This window comes from Podarcis cretensis (genome assembly GCF_951804945.1).
Source record: "Podarcis cretensis genome assembly, chromosome: 8".
Taxonomy (NCBI): domain Eukaryota; kingdom Metazoa; phylum Chordata; class Lepidosauria; order Squamata; family Lacertidae; genus Podarcis; species Podarcis cretensis.
Window position 1 is genome coordinate 17814417 of NC_137177.1, and position 14453 is coordinate 17828869.

At 39.9% G+C, this 14453-nt stretch overlaps 1 protein-coding gene across 1 annotated transcript in view; it reads left to right on the forward strand.

The window, feature by feature from the left end:
* LOC307223373 (putative G-protein coupled receptor 33) overlaps positions 1 to 14453 on the forward strand; it is a gene marked incomplete at its 3' end in the record, with an annotated part of 26359 nt that continues 11906 nt past the window's right edge. The window contains exons 1-2 of the mRNA XM_079989341.1: positions 1 to 406; positions 13248 to 13500. The remainder of the gene's footprint in view (positions 407 to 13247; positions 13501 to 14453) is intronic.

The following is a 14453-nucleotide window of genomic DNA, read 5'->3' on the forward strand; positions in this document are numbered from 1 at the left end:
CCTTCTATGGGGGTGAGCGTTAGTTTCTGTTTTGCCACTGAGCAGCTGCTTGGAGTCACAGGACTGTTTACATTCCAGGGACAGTCCAGGCTATTGGAAGTCTCACGGGAGACTAGAGACGGATGTGACGTTACTAGTTTCCTGTTTCTTTTGTTCCTTTGTTTTGGTTGCTCTCTGCTTTCATAGAGAGAGGATGTGTTTTTTGTCTGCATAGTTAGGATAATAAAACTCTTTGCAATGTAGCCCAAACCTCTCGTCTCTTTCCTGTGCTGGAAACTCTGCTGAATGGAACGTGCCTTGGAGCCTCATCAAAGGCTCAGGTCGTTAAACATGTCAGGAGGCGATTCCGAAGGACTTGGGGGAAGAAAATGAGCTTTATCAGCTTCGCAGAGTGGAGACCCCGACAGTGAGTTCCATAACCAAACTATTCACTGAGTCCTCACACTTCTCCTTTAATGTGGCATTCAGATAGTCACAGTGAAAGCTATAACCCAGTGAAAGAGCATAGGCTCTGAGTGCAGAATGCACCAAGTTCAATTTCCACCATCTCCAAGAAGAGATGGGAGGGACCCCTCTCTGAACACCTGGAATGCCAGTGTAGGCAGAGCTAGATCATTTATTTATTTATAATTTACTTATTTATAATTTACTTATGAAGTGCAAATGCCTAGAAAGGGTGGGGAGAATGGGGACATGTCTGATGATGTTTATTGTTGTGTCATACCACACCTCCCATTATGAATGAAATTAAGCATAATGTAGTTGAATATCAAGCTGAAAAGTGTGGCGGGTTCTTATCCAAGAGATGTTTGCAGATGATGCAGACTTGACAGCGCACTCCGAGGAAGCCCTACTCATCAACCATTTTGCCCAAGCCTGCAGGGAGTTTTCATATAATTTAACAGAAAAACACACCAGATGGAGAGGAATTGCATTCCTCACGATTTACAGGCTTGTCCATTCACAGTGCTCCTCCTATCCGGCCTTCAATATTTCAGTGGTGGGCAGGATTGTGTCTCAATCATAATGTTTCCTCCAGTAACTAGAATTGCCCCATATTGCAATCCATGCAGAATCACATTATGTTCCCTCTTTGCAGTTCACCTCCCAGTGGTTGGTGGGTTTTCCCCCACAATCCAAATGGGCTGACAATGTTTCTGTTTTCGAAGAATATTTTTTTTTTGATTAAATATTTATTGAGATTTTTTAGAGTACAAAATGCAAAAATAATAAACAATATAACATATATCATAACACATTTTTCAGAACTTCTTTGGACTCCCTCACGTCTCCCACTCCCACTTACATCGTTAAAAATTTTTCCCAGCAATTTATCATCTTGTTTATATTCTTAAATTTTGTTCAGTTAATTTAATCTATTCTCCACAAATTTTATATTTCCCTCAATCTCACTTGTCATCAATTTCAAATCTAATTCAATGGTAGGCAATTATTTATGATCTAGCATCCTTCTTAGCCTTCAACCAAATTACAATACTTTTGTAGATAAATCTTGAATTTCTTCCAATCTTCTTCAACCCTCTCTTCTCCCAGGTCTCGAATTCTGCCAGTCATCTCGGCCAGTTGCATATAGTCCATCAGCTGCATCTGCCACTCTTCCAGTGTGGGTAGATCTTGAGTTTTCCAACTCTTGGCAATAAGTATCCTTGCTGCCGTTGTTGCATACATAAAAAATGTTCGGTCCTTCTTTAACACCTTCTGGCCGACAATGCCCAGAAGGAAGGCCTCTGGTTTCTTGGTAAAGGTATACTTAAATACCTTTTTCAACTCATTATAAATCATTTCCCAGAAGGCCTTCACTCTAGGGCAAGTCCACCAGAGGTGAAAGAATGTTCCTTCATGTTCTTTACATTTCCAACATTTATTATCAGACAAATGGTATATTTTGGCAAGTTTAACTGGGGTCATGTACCATCTATATATCATTTTCATTACATTTTCCTTCAAAGCACTACATGCAGTGAAGTTCAGCCCGGTGGTCCACAACCTTTCCCAGTCCTCGAACATAATATTATGCCCAATATCCTGAGCCCACTTTATCATAACCGATTTAACCATTTCGTCTTGTGTATTCCATTTCAGCAGCAAGTTATACATTCTTGATAATACCTTAGTTTTTGGTTCTAGCAATTCTGTTTCCAACTTCGATTTCTCCACCTGGAACCCTACCTTTTTGTCATTTTTAAAAACTTCTTTAATCTGAGCGTAATGTAACCAGTCTCGCACTTTATCCTTCATTTTCTCCAAACTCTGCAATTTCCAATTGTCTCCGTCTTTTTCTAATATTTCCCAATATTTTGGCCAGTTGGCCTCCATATTGGGTCTTTTTCGGGCCTTAGCTTCCAGAGGTGAAAGCCACCTCGGAGTTTTATTTTCCAGTAAGTCTTTGTATTTTGTCCAGACTTTAAAAACTGCTTTCCTGACAATATGGTTCTTAAAGACCTTATTAATCTTAACCTTATCGTACCATAGATATGCATGCCAACCAAAGGCATTGTTAAACCCTTCCAAATCCAATACGTCAGTGTCTTCGAGAAGTAGCCAGTCTTTTAGCCAGCAAAAGGCTGCGGCTTCATAATACAACTTTAGGTCTGGCAGGGCAAAGCCCCCTCTTTCTTTCGCATCAGTTAGTATCTTAAACTTAATTCTGGGCTTTTTGCCCTGCCAGACAAATCTAGATATATCTCTCTGCCACTTCCGGAAGCACTCTGTCTTGTCCACAATCTGCAATGTTTGAAACAAAAACAACATCTTTGGCAATACATTCATCTTAACAGCAGCGATTCGGCCTAACAGAGAAAGCTTCAATTTTGTCCAACTATCCAAATCTCTCTTAATTTCAGACCAACATTTTTCGTAATTATCCTTAAATAGACTCAGATTTTTTGCTGTTATGTTTACCCCTAGGTACTTTACTTTTTTAACCATAGTTAGTTCCGTTTCTCTCTGAAACTGTTCCGACTCTGCATCTGTCAGATTTTTCCCCAACACCTTAGTTTTCTGTTTATTTAGTTTAAATCCTGCCACCCGACCAAAATCTTGGATCAGTTGTAATACTCTTTTTGTACTAGATTCTGGCTCCTGCAGGGTCAAAACTAGGTCATCTGCAAAAGCTTTAAGTTTATATTGTTTCGCTCCGACCTGAATCCCTTCCACCAACCGGTCCCCTCTAATCATATTCAAGAGCACCTCCAGAACTGATATAAATAACAAAGGGGAAATCGGGCAGCCTTGTCGTGTTCCTTTTTCAATTTTAAACTCTTCAGTAACCACATTGTTTACTATCAATTTAGCCTTTTGTTCTGAATATATTGCATCAATCCCATTCTCAAAACCCCGACCCACTCCCATTTCTTTTAAATTTCCCTTCATAAATTTCCAAGAGATATTATCAAAGGCCTTCTCCGCATCTATAAAGATTAATACTGCTTTTGTATTTATATCAGTTTGCAAAAGTTCCAAAATGTCAATAATGTTCCTTGTATTTGCAAACATATGTCTACCTGGGAGAAAGCCTGCCTGGTCTTTATGAATTACTTCATTTAGAACTTTTTTTAATCTACTTGCCAAAACATCTGCAAAAATTTTGTAATCCACATTTAAGAGGGAGATGGGACGGTAGTTCTTAAGTTGCGTCTTTTCAGCTTCCGATTTTGGTATCAATGTGATGAAAGCTTCCTTCCACGATTCCGGCGCCCTCCTCCCCTGCATAATTTCATTGCTAACCTCCATCAGTGGTTGAATCAAGTGGTCTTTTAATATCTTATAATACTTGGAGGTTAGTCCGTCTGGCCCTGGAGATTTGCCCGGTTTCATGTTTTGAATGGCTTGTTCAATTTCTTGACATGTTATTTTACTGTTCAGGAGAGATCTATTTTCTTGTGACAACCTTTTAAGTCCATTTTTCTCCAAAAATTGTTTTATCTCGTCCTCATTCTGCGGCCCTTGGGTATATAATTTTTTGAAATATTTCTGGAAACACTTTCTAATCTCCGTGGGGTTCTGAATATTTCTTCCTTCAATTTCCAAATTTGTAACTGTATTCAATTTTTGTCTCTTCTTCAACTGCCAAGCTAGCAGTTTCCCACATTTGTTTGCCGATTCAAAAGTTTTTTGTTTCATTAATTTAATCTTCCACTCTATTTCCTGGTTTATCAATTTAGAATACTGTGCTTGATAGAGTTTGATTTCTCTCAAGATCGGCAGGGACTTCGGGTTTGATCTTAACTTCTTCTCTAATTCTTTTATTTTCTCCAAAATCTTATCTTTTCTGTCATTTTGTATCCTCTTCCTTGCCGCATTCTGTTGTATCAAGAACCCCCTCATCACAGCTTTACTTGCATCCCAAATAATTCTTTTTTCCACCGTAGTGTTCATATTTATCTCAAAGTAATCCTTCAATGCTTTCTGGGCCTTCTTAGTAATCTCCTGATTTCTAAACAGATTGTCATTCATCTTCCATCTAAAGGAGCCAGTTGGTAATAGTATCATATCCATTTTCAGTGCGTTATGGTCGGAGCAGGTTTTTGGGCAGATTTCCACCTTTCTGACCTTCGGTGCCAGACCTCTAGTCATCCATATTTGGTCGATTCTTGTCCAGGTCAGCTGAGCTTCAGAGAAGAATGTTCCTTCTTTTCCCAAGGGATTCTTCGTTCTCCAAATGTCAATCCAGTCCATATTGTCAGTCAGTTCAAAAAAGGTCTTTGGTAGTCTGCCATCTTTAGTGACATTCTGGCTTTGTGACTTATCCATGTTAGTTGATACGACCCCATTCATGTCTCCCATCATGATGATGTTGTCATAATCCAGATATTCCAGCATAGTCTCATGCAACTTCTTGAAAAATTCCGACTTCCCTTCATTTGGTGCATAAATTCCTAATATCAGAATCTTTTCTCCTTGATGTTGTATTTCAATTGCCAAAATTCTTCCATATTCATCTTTAAATAAGAATTTAGGTGACAGGCTCTCTTTTGCATATATCACCACGCCTCTCTTCTTTACTTTGTCTGAAGATATAAATTCCTGACCAAGTCTTTTATTTATTAGTACTTTCCGGTGGAGCCTAGTCACATGTGTTTCTTGTAAGCAAATAATGTCCAATTGTTCCTTTTTCAATATATGAAAAATTTTCCTTCTTTTTTCCGGAATATTACAGCCATTTATATTCCAGCTCAAAAGTTGCAGAGACATCCTGGATAAGTCTGGTTATTTTTCTAGGGGTAGTACCTTGTTCGCTGGGTCTTCAGAATCCGAGGGTGCGGGCACCTCTGGTACTACAGGCCCCGAGGGTAGTTCCAGTCCTTTTTGAAGGTCCTCTCCGTGCGCAGTCAGAAATTTGTCTCTGTCTTCCAGTGATCTGATTTTAATCTTCTTCCCTCTAAAAGTAAAGGATAATCCTTGAGGAAAATCCCACCTGAAGATAATCGTGTTGCTCCTTAACAATCTTGTTAGTTCCAAATAATCAGATTTAAGGTCCAACAGTTGTTTAGGAATATTTAAAAATTTCGATTCTTCTATCCAGAATGTCCAGTGACTTTCCGTAATGTAAACCCAAAATCTTGTCCCTTTCCTCCTTCGATCTCAGTATTATTAAACAATCTCTGGGCTTCTCTCTCTTTATAAGTCTTCCAAGTCTGAAGGCTGATGTAATTTTAAAGTCTTTTTCCTCTAGGTTCCAAAACTTGGAAAATTCTTTAGTCAGGAACTCAGCTAAGTTGCCTTCTTCCACCTCTGGTATCGACCTTATCCTTAAATTAGTCTGTCTATTCTGTAGTTCTATCATAGAAAGATAGGTCTGATGTTCACCTACTTGTTTGCTGAGTGGTCTTACCTCTTTCTCTAAATTTCCCAATCTTTGGCTGGTATCTTCAGCCAATTTCCGATTTTCACCTGCAGTCTCCTTCAGTTCTCCAATTGCTTGCACATTTTGTGCAACTTGTCCAGTTAGTCTATTTAAACATTCAGTATTTTGTTCAATTTTAGCTGTTTGCTGATCAGCTTTTTTATCCAAAGATTTTTTTTTTTTTTTTGACTTCCGGTCGGCGCCAGCGCTTAATGGCGGTCCGAGCCTCGAGCTCCGAGGCAGGACTGCTCCGTTAGTTCGGGTCTTACCCGCTACGGCAAGCGGGGGACCCCTAAAATCACAGGCGCGGAGCCTGTGAACAAAGGAGATTCGGTGGGCACCCTTTGCGCCCCCCGGTACTGTGAGGGAGCCTTTTTAAAGGCTTCTGAGCGGCATCGGGGTAAGCGCGGTGCTGAGAGTCGTCACCCAGCTAGCGGAGTGAAGCCGCGTCGCCATGAGCGGAGAGCGCCGATTCCTTCCTGCAATTGGAATTTGACCACAACACCCGTGAGTAAGATTGGAAAAGTAACGGGACTTTAAAAAAAAAAAAATTGGCTGAAAACGGGAAAGGCAAAAATTAAGGAAGTCTGCCTCCCCGGGACTGCAGAAGGAATAAAGCAACGAAAATCAAGCTGCACTTAAAGGGAACCTTTCTAATTTTTTTAAGCTGTCAAACTGACATCGGACTTAAAACCTCCCCCCAGATTGGCAGGAGAAGGGGGGAAGGGATTGGAACGTTGTTAATCTGCTGGAAAATTAATGGAAAATTAAGACCTTCCATTGCCAAATCCCCTGGGGTCGGGCTGCCCAAACAAGACACCGGGACGTGGACTGTCAAACTTTGAGAAGTGGGGACTTGTTTGCAAAAAAGTTATCGGACCTTAGATGTACTTTGCTGCATTTTGGCCACATAGAAAAATAGAGACATTACAATTTGGACATTGGAAACTTTTGGCTACTGTTATACTCCCTTGCTTCTTTGTTTTCTTCTATCTCTGCCATTTGGATACAATTGAATGCTCCCTCTAGAGGGCTCTATCTGAAACTGTTGCACTTGAAAAAGTAACAGTGGGATTTTCCACTTGGGAATCAACTCTGTGAAAACGACCTTGAGGATATGAGTGCCCCTACAGAAGAGATAGTAACAAGGCAGAAAGCAAAACAATCTCACAAGAAAAGGGCCTCTATATCAGGAACTGCAGCTGTGCAGGAAAAAACACCAGCTTCTATGGATCCTATGACTCAGGCTCTACTTAAAATAAATCAATCCCTGGAAGCATTGACAAAACTTTCGACAGAGAATTCTAAAAAATTAACAGAGTTGACAACAAGGTTGGATGTGAATACGGCTAGTGTTGCATCGAACACAGATTCTATAAATAGATTAATTCAGGAAAGTTCAGAAACACGAAAGATTGCAGAAAGTGCAAAAATAACGGCTGAAGAGACAAGGGAAAAATTTGGGCCTATTATTAAAAAAGTGAATGAGCATGATGCAGCCCTCTCCTTACTGGAACTTCAACGTAAAGAGAAGAATTTAAAATTTAGATTGGTGCCTGAAGGGGAAGGGGACAACCTTGTGAAATTTCTCACAGAGAACATCATAACTTTTTGGCAGGAGGAATGGGAGGAAGATGAGGAACTTGAGATAATATCAGCCTTTCGACTGGGTAGAAGGCAGGACAAAAAACCAAGGGACTGCCTAATTACATTGAGATCAAAAGAAGAAAGAGATAGAATATTGAATTTGCATTATCAAAAGGCATTGGTGATTCAAAATTCTCAGATACAGATTTTTAAGGACATTCCTAAATACATTTTAGAGGTGAGAACATATTACAAGAGTTTAGTAGACCTGCTGAAGAAAAACACTATACCATTCAGATGGGAATTTCCACAAGGATTGTCCTTTAACTTCAATGGAAGGAAGATTAAAATAAAAACAATTCAGGACAAAGAACTATTTCTAGAGAAGTATCTGGAGGATCTGCAGAAAGGAACCGTGGAGGAGAGGGAACCACCCGATATAGCAAATTTGTCATTTGGACTTTCACTACCACCATCGGAGGAAGAGCAGAAGCTTGGAGCAGTTGGAGGAACAGCTACCTAAATACAAAATGTCTCTGCAACTCCTTAGTTGGAACTGTAATGGTTTGAACCTTCCTCGGAAAAGAAGACAGGTTTTTCACATTTTGAAGAAAGAACAATTAGACATAATATGTTTGCAAGAAACCCATATTGCCAGGATACACAGGAAATTATTAATAAATAAGAGACTCGGTCAAGAATTCATCTCATCAGACAAAGTAAAGAAAAGAGGTGTGGTGATCTATGCAAAGGAAAAGTTGGCTCCAAAATTAATATTTAAAGATGAACAAGGAAGATACCTGGCAATTGAAATACAAATTCAAGGAGAAAAGATATTAATTGTGGGAGTTTATGCCCCAAATGAAGGGAAGGCTGAATTTTTTAGGAAGTTGCATGAGACATTAGTTGACTTTTTAGATTATAAAATCCTAATGATGGGAGATATGAATGGAGTTGTCTCAACAAACATGGACAAAGCACAGAGACAAGTGATCTCGAAAGAAGGGAGACTACCAAGGATCTTTTTTGAAATGACTGAAACAATGGACTTGATTGACATTTGGAGAACAAAGAATCCTTTAGAGAGAGAGGGAACTTTCTTCTCAGAAGCAAAAATGACATGGACAAGAATAGACCAAATTTGGATTTCTAGCAGTCTGGCGTCAAGAACAAAAAAAGTAGAAATCTGCCCAAAAACGTGCTCCGACCATAATGCGGTCAAGATGGAGATGAAACTAACAACAACTGGTTCCTTTAGATGGAGAATGAATGACACCCTATTCAAGGACGAAGAGATCCATAAGAAGGCCCTTAAAACATTAAAAGATTACTTTGAGATCAACAGGAAAACAGATGTGGAAAAAAGAATAATTTGGGACGCAAGCAAAGCCGTGATGCGAGGTTTCCTAATTCAACAAAATTCTATTAAGAGGAAGCAACAAAATGAAAAGAAGGAAAAATTTTTAGAAAAAATAAAAGAAGGAGAGAAGAAGTTGAGGTCCAAACCAAAGTCTCATGAGATTTTGAGAGAAATAAAGTTTCATCAGATGCAATACATGGAACTCATGAACCAACAAATAGAATGGAAGATAAAGCAAATGAGACAAAAAACTTTTGAATCAGCGGATAAATGTGGGAAACTTCTGTCATGGCAATTGAAAAAAAGGCAGAAAATGAATACGGTAACAAGTTTAGAAATGGATGGAAAGATTATCCACAAACCTAACGAGATCAACAATTGTTTTCAAAGCTTTTTTAAGAAATTGTATGCACAAGGGCCAACCAACGAGCAAGAAATAGAAGAATTCATCAGAAAATACGGTTTACCAAAAATCTCAGAACAAAGTAAAAGGATCTTAAACGAGGAAATAACAGAACAAGAAATAGAGGGTGCCATTCAAAATATGAAATTGGGAAAATCACCAGGACCAGATGGCCTGACGGCCAAATACTACAAAATGCTGAAAGAATGGCTGATACAACCATTGAAGGAAGTTTGCAATGAAATTTTGAAGGGGAAAAAGGCACCTGAATCGTGGAAAGAGGCTTTCATCTCACTTATACCGAAAACAGAGACTGAGAAGAACCAAGTTAAAAACTACCGCCCTATATCTTTACTCAATGTGGATTACAAAATTTTTGCAGACATTTTGGCAAAAAGATTGAAAAGAGTGTTGGCAGAAGAGATTCATAAGGACCAAACAGGCTTTCTCCCAGGTAGACATATGTCAGACAATGTGAGGAACATTATAGACATTTTGGAGCTGCTGGACGTTGACATTAATAGGAAAGCAGTTTTGATTTTTGTGGACGCGGAGAAAGCCTTTGACAACATTTGTTGGACTTTTATGAAAAAGAATCTCCAAGGGATGGGGGTAGGACAAGGTTTTGAAAACGGTATAGGTGCAATATACTCTCAACAAAAGGCCAAATTAATTGTAAATAATGTGGTAACAGAAGAAATACCTATAGAAAAAGGTACACGACAGGGTTGCCCAATATCCCCTTTGCTTTTTATATCGGTCCTGGAGGTTTTGTTAAACATGATTAGAAAGGACCAGTTGGTTAAAGGAGTTCAGGTCGGAGTTAGACATTATAAATTAAGAGCATTTGCAGATGACCTAGTATTGACTTTGCAACAGCCAGACACTAGTACTAAAAGAGTATTAGAACTAATTGAAACATTTGGTCGAGTAGCAGGTTTTAAATTGAATAGACAAAAAACGAAAGTGTTGGAAAAAAATTTAACAATGGAAGAAAGAGAGAGTTTTCAGAATGAAACAGGTTTGGAAATTACAAAAAGGGTAAAATACCTGGGGGTAAACTTAACATCCAAGAATGTGAACTTATTTAAGGATAATTATGAAAAATGTTGGTCAGAAGTTAAAAAGGATCTGGAAATATGGTCAAGGCTGAAACTTTCCTTGTTAGGCCGAATCGCTACTATTAAGATGAATGTATTGCCTAGAATGCTGTTTTTATTCCAGACGTTGCAGATTGTGGACAAGATGGACTGTTTCAAGAAGTGGCAGAAAGACATATCAAAATTTGTCTGGCAGGGCAAAAAGCCCAGAATTAAATTTAAGATTTTAACTGATGCAAAGGATAGAGGGGGGTTTGCCCTGCCGGACTTAAGACTTTATTATGAATCAGCAGCTTTCTGCTGGTTGAAACACTGGCTACTTCTTGAGAATACTGACATTTTGGATCTGGAAGGGTATGACAACAGTTTTGGTTGGCATGCATATTTATGGTATGACAAGGTAAAGGTGTATAAAAGTTTTAAAAACCATATTGTAAGGAAAGCATTGTACAACGTTTGGATTAGATACAAAGATTTGTTGGAAAGTAAAACCCCTAGGTGGGTGTCACCAATGGAAGCTAGGGAAGTAAAAAAGCTTAATATGGATTCTAAATGGCCAAAATATCATGAGATCATAGAATACGATGGTGAAAGGGTGAAACTTCAGAGTTATGAGAAACTAAAACCTAAGGTTCGAGATTGGTTGCATTACTATCAGATAAATGAGACGTTTAAACAGGACAGGAAAATAGGATTTCAGAAAGAGAAGTCAAAATTAGAAACAGAATTGTTGGAACCCAATACTAAGAATTTATCAAGAATGTATAACTTGCTGTTAAAATGGAATACACAGGATGAAACGGTGAAATCAGCTATGATCAAATGGGCACAAGATATAGGTCATGATACCATGTTTGCTGACTGGGAACAATTATGGACCACCGGTATTAAATTTACTGCATGTAATGCTTTAAAAGAAAATATTATGAAAATGATCTACCGGTGGTACATGACCCCAGTCAAGCTAGCAAAGATTTATCATTTGCCTAATAATAAGTGTTGGAAATGTAATGAGACTGAAGGCACTTTCTACCACCTTTGGTGGACCTGCCCAAAGGTTAAAGCTTTCTGGGAAATGATCTATAATGAAATTAAGAAGGTCCTTAAGTGGACTTTTCCTAAGAAACCAGAGGCTTTCCTTTTGGGTATGGTGGGCCAAGTGGTGTTAAGAAAGGATAGGACTTTCTTTATGTATGCCACTACAGCAGCAAGAATTCTACTGGCAAAGTATTGGAAGACGCAAGAATTACCTACTCTGGAAGAATGGCAAACAAAGGTGATTGATTTTATGGGACTGGCCGAGATGACGGGCAGAATCCGGGACCAGGGGAAAGAGACAGTGGAAGAGGACTGGAAGAATTTCAAAATATATCTCAAAAATAATTGTAAAATTGAGGAATGTTAAGATGTCAGGGGGTAAGAAGTAAAGAATTGCAGCAGTAAACAAAAAAAAAAAAAAACTTAAGAAATATTTACGAAAAGGAATTAAGACAATGGACTTAAGGGTTGCTAAAGAATTATTAAACAAGGATGCAGGGATGGGGAGGTATGGGGAAGTCAAAGAAAAAAGGTTATGAACCGATGAGTATGAAGTTATATTGTGTTATATTGCTGTTTATTATCTGTGTGGAAAATTAATAAAAATTATTATAAAAAAAAAAAAAACAAAGATTCCACTTTTTTATCCAAAGATTCTAGTTTTTCAAGAATTTTCTCTAAAGTAGAACTGATTTCTCCTGAGGCCATCTCTTCCAATTGTAATTCCTCAGTTTCTGCCCGTGGCAGAGAAGCAGCTTCTTTCTCAGAAGTCAGAGTAGGCAAAGTAAGCACAGTAGGCACAGATGATCTGCGTGCCTGGGAGACTGCGGTTAGAGTTGTTTGTCTGGTTCTCGGTCCCTTTTTTCTTGCGCCACTCATTCCAGAGTTATCTAAAATTCAAGGTCAAGCTGAGTTGTTCCCATGAGAAAGCAGCGGCCCAGATGGTAATAGTCAAACAGGAGGCCGGGAAAAAGAAAGTAAAACAATGTCACTGCTATTAATCCCAAATCCCCTAGGGGGAACTTGAAATGTCTTTAGGAAAGAAGACAATTTCAATAAAAATATTATAATCCCATTTAATGTCCGAGAGCCTTCAATAAGGTAATTTTTAGCAGAGTTAGTGTTTAAAAAGTCACAATATTTCAAACAGTGCTTGCTGGTATTCCAAAAGATGCTTCAAAGTAACCAGTTCAAACTCCCTCAGATTGTTTCAAAGTTTAAGTTCAAAAGTATCCAGCCCTGCAAGCTGGCTACTCAATTACTCAGGCAGTTCCAGCACCTGGGATTCTTGCTTTAATTATAATCCAAATAGAAGAAAGGTATCAAAGTCCACATAAAAGTCATATAATCAATTACTTAAAGTCCTTATTCTGCTTAAAAATAATTTCCACGGATGTCCAGATCAGTTAGATTAAAAGTTCACTCTTTGCCTCCACTCCTCCGGCTCTTTGCTTGATGTTTCAATGACAGCGGAAGACGGACTTCCTATTTTTCGTCACTCCGCTTTCAGCCAAATTAAGTACTTAAAGTCCCGAAACTTTTAAAGTCCGTTTACTCACGGGTTGTTGTTTTCCGAATCTGTAGTTTAGGAAGAAAGGACAGCGCTCACCGGCAGCAGCAACGCGGCTTCACTCCGCCGATTGCGGAACGATCCACAGCGCCGCAACCCCCTCCGCGATCCGGAGCCCCTTACGGGGTTCCTTCAACGTTTTGGGGGCTGCTCCTGGCGCCCGCCGGACCCCAAGACCACAGGCTTCTGCTGCCTGTGGTTTTCCAGAATGGGTCCCCGCTTCGCCGCAGCGGGAGACCCTTTTTCGGCGGAGCTTCCCTTCCCGACTAGGAAAGGGCAGCCATTGCCGTTCGCGCCGCCTCCGGAAGTCCCTGTTTTCGAAGAATATTATCAGAAGAAAGCACATGGCTGTTCCTTGAAGTCAGAGGAGTGAAGGAGTTCATTCAGGAAACTAAGCATGATGCAATGCTAGTAGTTACAGAGAATTCATTTTTAAGATAAATCGGCGCTGCATATTTCACAACTTAAAGACATTGCACCCTACAATGCCTTTATCATTTCATCTTTGAAAGCAGAACAGGACAGCAGAAAGCTTGGAGGACCAGCCTTTCTAGAACAGCGGATTGATGCTGTCAGGTGAGTGAGGCATATTCAGCAGATAGGACAGTTTGTGGAGTGTTTGTGTGAACTTTTCTGCCTGTCCAGCACGCTTCCGCAGTGCAATAAATCTGCTTCCAGGCAGCTCTCCTAGACTCTGTTCCCAACTTGAGATGCAGAAAAGTGGAAGAGAGGACATCAGTGTTGCATGTAATATGAGGGTCTGTTGGCTAGAGATCTGAATTGCAGGTGATTTAGCATTCTAGGATTTCATCCCTCCGGGGGGGGGGGGAGAAACTTTGCTACAGGGATGGGAAACCCATGGCCCTCCAGATGTTGTGGGATGTTGTGAGATCCTGGCTCCCCCCATCAGGCCCAACCAGCATGACCAGTGCAATATCATACTGCTTTAAATAGCCATGGCTCCCCTCAAAGCATCCTGAGAAATGTTTGCTTAAGGTTGCTGAGAGTTGTTAGGAAAGCTCCCCTATATATGTAGGAGCAGGGCTCTTCAGGCCCCTTGTGGACCTCCAGGCATCTCTATCAGGCCCTTGGAACTCTCCCCAGGCCACCCCTCACTGATCCTACTTCACACCTCAGGTATTTTTGCCTGGCTGGAATGTGTCCTTGAACTTTGCCACCCTTTGGTCTTCTTTGGATGGAAGGGCAGGATATAAGACCTCTTGCCTGCCTGTAAGGAGCATAGTGAAAGGTGTGTGAGTGTGTGTGCTTACTGCACAAAAGTATAATTAGCACCTGTCTTTCCATGCACTTGTGCCTTTGGCCCAGGCCACCATGGGTCTTGGAAAGTTGCCCAGAAGGGAATGCAGTCCTGAGGCTGAAAAGATTCCCACACCTCTGGTTTAAGGTGTCTTGAGACTATTGGTTGGTTCTAAAGAACGTCAAAATTACTATCTTATTTTGAGCTTAGAATGTGAAGTCCATTAGCTTAGAAGTGCAGTGGAACCAATTGTTTCTCCAGATATCTCCAT